Here is a 7,138-nt window from a genome sequence, read left to right on the forward strand (position 1 = left end):
ATGCTCTCTCATATATAAAGTTTCTTTTTGTTACACAGTTATTTTTAGTGATATATGAATGCGTGGTGTCTGTTCTTTCGGACATGTCCAAAACAGCAGACACCACTCATTCACATATAATTCATACGGCTAGCTGGGCACTGGGTCCACCTCCCTCAGTGCGCATGCACAAATACGCCGGACCTCCTGTGGGAATCTCAGAGTAGCGAACAGTGAGTCACTGGACAGGGACAGCGGATAGGTGGGGCACGGTGGGAATGTGGATCGGCCGTGAGGCGGACTTGCGACAACGCTGTGGCCCGGATGGCGCAGTGGTTACCGCACCTGCCTACTAAGCAGGCGATCCTGGGTTCGAATCCTGGTCCGGTACACATTTTCGCTCGTCGCCGCTGATCCCGCATAATGTCCCGCTCTATCTGACAGCAGTGATCCCCGTCAATTTACATTTTTAGAGTCTCCATCACCTGTTTCGTTTATAGGGGCTTCATTATCGTTCAGCAATGTATGCAGCGCAGAAACTATTTGTAATGTGTGGTCCACATTTTGGAAGTCAAAAATGCCACTATTGTTAATTCGGATTTAATAAAATGCACATTGTGATTTAAATTTTGAGAATAAGTAATTTTTACGGCTTTAGTTTATGCTAAAGGAATTCAATCCGTTCACTTAGCAGGACGCCAGACTCTTTATACAAACATATTAAAACGCGCTGCAGTGTGCATACTACACCGAAAGAGAGGATGTTAGGAATGTATTACCGAAATTTGAGAATAAGAGAATGAAACGTTAACGATAGTACATGTACTAAACTACAGAATATTACCATGGACAACACAGTGGTATATTTGTAGTCGAATGACTGAGAAAACCAAAATTTGTCGGTTACTCAAAGAAGAAGAGTCTTACAGGGAGATTTGCCTGGGCAATACTACAAACTAGAGACACGTTTTGCATAGAATTGCAGATTCTGGCTCAGACGAAGCCCACGAAAGTGGAGGATTACCAACGAGACCCGATCGATGGCGAGCAGGTAACTGAGAACTGTCAGTTGGGGAAAGAGTCAGCTGCTGAGCTGTGACGACCGTACAGCCCGCGAGTGGCTGCCTGAACTCATCTGGGATCATCGGTACGGGAAGACCTGTGACGCTGTTAGCGGCACAGACTTCACCAGGCGGCAGTTGTAGACGTCGGCGCAGCTACCATCTCCGCGTAGCAGCTTTTAGTGACACTCTTGACTTCTCCGGGGCTCTAACGGTATTCTTCTCCAAAGCTCCAAACGAGCATAACTGGCTCACAAAGTGTTCTCCTGTTCTTGTTCACCACTTACCATGGACAACTCTCGCTGATTTGTCCGTTGTATGTTCTACAACCAATGTGTTATCACTTTTCTTTCTATTTCGTAGCGTTAATCCTGTACGGGTCCGTTTACTATGATTTGGCTAATTCTGTATTAGAGATAGATGCCCCAATCTGGAATCCACAGTCTCTTGACTCTGCATTCCTGTGGAATCCAATGGTGCCAAGTGTAAATTGTAGTTTAGGTGCCTACCACTCTATATCAAAGTGCACAGTTCACCGCTTCATTTGTTACTTACCTCAAAGGCTTCCTTTTCTCTCTTGGTCAACGACATGTGGCTTGCTCTCGAGTAGGAAATGCAAAAAAAAAAAAAAAAAAAAAAATAAAAAAAAAAAAAAAAAAAAAAATAAATAAATAAATAAATAAAAAATAGTATATATAAATCACAGATAACAAAATGAAAAATGTTGTTTATAAACAAGTATTGTAAATAGTTAGAATGCGTTTTCAATAATTTCTTTTGCCTCTTATACACACATCAAAAAAAGTTATAGACGTTGACTGTGGATATCGTATCACAGACACAGTACCTTAGACCGTTCAGAGATGTCACTAAACCCTCCCAAAGACATCAACAACCATTCATGAGCAGCGCGTATTAGGAGGTCCGACAGCCGATCAGTTCCAGTCATTCCCTCAGGAAGTAGGTACACGGCTCGCGTTGTCTGTATTTCGACCATGCCTAGACCGTCAACACCGCGGTTCGATCGCGTCCGCGTAGTTACTTTGTGCCAGGAATGGCTCTCAACAAGGAAAATGTCCAGGCGTCTCGGAGTGAACCAAAATGATGTTATTCTGACTTCGAGGAGATAGAGAGAGCCAGGAACTGTTGAAGACATGCCTCGCTCAGGCCGTCCAAGGGCTACTACTGCAGTGGATGACCGCTACCTATTGATTATGGCTCGGAGGAACGCTGACAACAACGCCACCATGTTGAATAATGCTCTTCGTGCAGCCACAGGACGTCGTGTTAAGACTCAAACTGTGCGCAATAGGCTGCATGATGAGCAACTTCACTCCCGACGTCCATGGCGAGGTCCATCTTTGCAACCACGCCACCATGCTGCGCGGTACAGATGGACCCAACAACATGCCGAATGGACTGCTCAGGACTGGCATCACGTTCTCTTCACAGTTGAGTGTCGCATACGCCTATGCCTTCAACCAGACAATCGTCGAAGACGTGTTTGGAGGCAACCTGGCAGGCTGAACGCCTTACACTCTCCAGCTAGTGCAGCAACGTGTAGGTTCCCTCCTGTTTTGGGGTGGCATTATGTGGGGCCGACGTACGCCGCTGGTGGTCATGGAATCCGCCGTAACGGCTACACGATACTTGAATGCCATCTTCCGGCCGATAGCGCAACCGTATCGGCAGCATATTGGCGAGGCATTCGTCTTCATGGACGTCAATTCGTGTCCCCATCGTGCACATCTTGTGAATGACTTTCTTGAGGATAACAATATCGCTCGACTAGAATGGCCAGCACGTTCTCCAGACATGAACCCCACCGAACATGGCTGGGATAGACTGAAAAGGGCTGTTTATGGACGACGTGACCCGCCAACCATTCTGAGGAATCTACGGCGAATCGCCGTTGAGGAGTGGGACAATCTAGAACAACAATCCCTTGGTGAATTTGCGGATAGTATGCCACGAGGAATACAGGCATGCATCAATGGAAGAGGACGTGCTACTGGGTATTAAAGGTACCGGTGTGTACAGCAGTCTGGACCACGACCTCTGAAGGTATCCCAGTTTGGTCGTACAACATGCAGTGTGTGGTTTTCATGGGCAGTAAAAAGGGCGGAAATGATGTTTATGTTAATCTCTATTCCAGTTTTCTGTACAGGTTCCGGAACTCCTGGAACTGAGGTGATGCAAAACTTCTTTTGATGTGTGTACTTTAAAAAGTATTGTAAATAGAATACGTTTTCCATAAAATTCTTTTACCTCTTATACATTAAAGTTTATCCTTTTATTCCAACTACAACACAGTCGCATATCAACACCCTGAGAGAAGCCAAGTACCCCAGCTAGTGTAGCTATAAAGTTACAATCATATGTGCACATGTTTTTAGTCATGCTATGCTAAGACTGAGATGGTGACGTCCGACCATAAAACCAGCTCCTGATGTTGAAATCTCGGTCTGATGCCGACGGATATAAAGGTTACGGTTCAACGTACTCTCGAATACGAGGTCATTAGAGATAGAGCGGCCCCTCCGAATGGAGAAGAGTTGTGAAGGCAGTCGGCGGTGTACTCTTCAGCGGAGTAATCCCGCAATATGCCTCACATGAATGAGGGAATACACGGGAACCCTAAATCTACAGAAATGGACGGCGATTTGAGCCCCCCTTCTCCCAAATGCGATTCCATCGCGTTAACAACTCTACTATTACGTACGACCTGATGTCGAAATAACCTGCCACTCGTGTCTTACAAGCCCACTGGATGCAAGGAAATAATCTCACCAGCACAAACGCTGTGCAAAATTGCACTCTCATACCTCGTTGTTGCATCTGCGTTCCACCTTGTTAAACGCCATTCATCGTCACCATCACCACCACCATCGTGGTCAGGGAGTATGTCCAGCAAGACGAGTACTGTTTTTCCGAATAATTTGGCTTTACGTGTTTCCGTCCTGAAAGATTTCCTCCTTCACTACAACATTCCATTTCCCTCACTCTCTTTCAATGTCTAATTTGGTCCACCCACCTACTCTTGGTCGTATATGTTCCTTTCCAGGTACGTTTCAAACAGCAAAACCAGTTCAGCGTCGCTGCACTAAACCTTGCCTCCATCGCCACGGTCAGTTGTAGGTCTCACCTTACGCGCTCGTTTCTGATCTTGTCTCTCCACATCTTTTGTAGAGAATACCTAAGGAACATAATTTCAGAAGCTCGTAGATGTCTTTTTGTTTACAACGCGGTTTCTAGACTATAGGACATATAAAGTTCTGAAGATGATCTCTTTAGCTCTACATCGTTATCCCAGAGAAGTCTTATTACAAAATTGGATCCTTTAGATCGTTTGGATATCTTTTTCAGAACCTCAAGGTTGGAAATCCCACCACGTGCTACAACACTACCAAGATATGCGAAATTATCGAAATTATGTGCATTATCAATTTTCTCCCCTCCAAAAATAGATTACACGAAGTTGGTGTCCTATGCAGTCTCTCACTACTGTTTTTATTTGCTTATCAGGTTCTTTGGAACATCCTATCCGCAGATAATTTATCATGGAAAGAGTAAATATACACACTCCTGGAAATTGAAATACGAACACCGTGAATTATTTGTCCCAGGAAGGGGAAACTTTATTGACACATTCCTGGGGTCAGATACATCACATGATCACACTGACAGAACCACAGGCACATAGACACAGGCAACAGAGCATGCACAATGTCGGCACTAGTACAGTGTATATCCACCTTTCGCAGCAATGGAGGCTGCTATTCTCCCATGGAGACGATCGTAGAGATGCTGGATGTAGTCCTGTGGAACGGCTTGCCATGCCATTTCCACCTGGCGCCTCAGTTGGACCAGCGTTCGTGCTGGACGTGCAGACCGCGTGAGACGACGCTTCATCCAGTCCCAAACATGCTCAATGGGGGACAGATCCGGAGATCTTGCTGGCCAGGGTAGTTGACTTACACCTTCTAGAGCACGTTGGGTGGCACGGGATACATGCGGACGTGCATTGTCCTGTTGGAACAGCAAGTTCCCTTGCCGGTCTAGGAATGGTATGACGATGGGTTCGATGACGGTTTGGATGTACCGTGCACTATTCAGTGTCCCCTCGACGATCACCAGTGGTGTAAGGCCAGTGTACGAGATCGCTCCCCACACCATGATGCCGGGTGTTGGCCCTGTGTGCCTCGGTCGTATGCAGTCCTGATTGTGGCGCTCACCTGCACGGCGCCAAACACGCATACGACCATCATTGGCACCAAGGCAGAAGCGACTCTCATCGCTGAAGACGACACGTCTCCATTCGTCCCTCCATTCACGCCTGTCGCGACACCACTGGAGGCGGGCTGCACGATGTTGGGGCGTGAGCGGAAGACGGCCTAACGGTGTGCGGGACCGTAGCCCAGCTTCATGGAGACGGTTGCGAATGGTCCTCGCCGATACCCCAGGAGCAACAGTGTCCCTAATTTTCTGGGAAGTGGCGGTGCGGTCCCCTACGGCACTGCGTAGGATCCTACGGTCTTGGCGTGCATCCGTGCGTCGCTGCGGTCCGGTCCCAGGTCGACGGGCACGTGCACCTTCCGCCGACCGCTGGCGACAACATCGATGTACTGTGGAGACCTCACGCCCCACGTGTTGAGCAATTCGGCGGTACGTCCACCCGGCCTCCTGCATGCCCACTATACGCCCTCGCTCAAAGTCCGTCAACTGCACATACGGTTCACGTCCACGCTGTCGCGGCATGCTACCAGTGTTAAAGACTGCGATGGAGCTCCGTATGCCACGGCAAACTGGCTGACACTGACGGCGGCGGTGCACAAATGCTGCGCAGCTAGCGCCATTCGACGGCCAACACCGCGGTTCCTGGTGTGTCCGCTGTGCCGTGCGTGTGATCATTGCTTGTACAGCCCTCTCGCAGTGTCCGGAGCAAGTATGGTGGGTCTGACACACCGGTGGCAATGTGTTCTTTTTTCCATTTCCAGGAGTGTAGTTAACAGACTACTGATTAGAAAATCTATAACAATATAGTTAAAGAATTAATAAAATACGAAAATATTTTTGAAAAAGCGTACGATTAAATAACACTCTGTTAGAAAAGATTTGTAACTACTTCGAGAAACTCCTTTGCATAATAGAGGGAATACGCCACAAGGAAACGTATCAACTTGAGTCCGTATAGCAGGAGTTTATCACCAACCCGTCTGGCCAGCTGTGAATGTAAAGCGCCGCTTTGGGGATGGAAGATACCCCGACCTCGGATCAAATGCGTCACACGGATTAACTACGAGGATGGCGGTGCCTGGGTGTGGTGTGGTTTTTAGTCAGTTTCCCAAACCCAAGTATTCCAGTCCCTCTTCAGTTTCTCGACTCGCAAACATTTAGAAAACATTCGTTCGCTGTCACTTCATTAATATTACACGCAGGCAGTTGGGGTACACGTATTTACGTCCCGGGGTGGCGTGGGGAAGGAACGGGGTGAAGGGGGGGTATAAGGGGTTGGCGACTCTAAGGGCATCCAGCAGCCCTTAAATTAAGTATATCAACTCCGATAACCTTCACCCGTCGCGCCCATTTTGTAACGCTACATCAACGCCCACTTTCTATTTATTATAAAAACTTATAATTTCTGGAAGAATTTTCGGAGTGCTATCGTAACGCATGTTGAAAGATGTATTACTATTCTGTTATTCGTTGGGCAATATGACAGCAAAGAGTTTCTGCGCCAAACGCCTTCAACTCAACCAAATTTGTAAGATCGCAGTTTAGTTCCCTTTCATAATTTATACGCATTGATGTTATTTTTTATATATGTGCAGTCCACTACTACGTCCTGCAACACTTCTAAGTCCATAAGCAATAACCAAGATTCTGAAAGGTTACTAACCTCACGCGCTGCGACTACAAAGTCCTCCAGAAAAAATGTATACACTCTTTGTCAGACTCTATCGAGATATCGATATTGCCGTTCGATTTGAGTTACGAGTGTGTTTTAGTAAGATCTTTGGCTCAACAGATGTTAGTGCTTTGATATTCGAGCAACGAAAAGGTATTGTGAAGTGGTTTTTCAAGTTTGATAATGCCGT

The 7,138-nt window shown here is 46.9% G+C and overlaps 1 non-coding gene across 1 annotated transcript; it reads left to right on the forward strand.

The window, feature by feature from the left end:
• Window positions 1–297: 297 nt before the first annotated feature.
• Trnas-acu (transfer RNA serine (anticodon ACU)) lies at window positions 298–371 on the forward strand. Its single transcript has one exon. It is a non-coding gene; the product is annotated as a tRNA-Ser (tRNA).
• Window positions 372–7,138: the final 6,767 nt, after the last annotated feature.

The sequence above is a fragment of the Schistocerca nitens genome, chromosome 6 (assembly GCF_023898315.1).
Source record: "Schistocerca nitens isolate TAMUIC-IGC-003100 chromosome 6, iqSchNite1.1, whole genome shotgun sequence".
NCBI lineage: Eukaryota > Metazoa > Arthropoda > Insecta > Orthoptera > Acrididae > Schistocerca > Schistocerca nitens.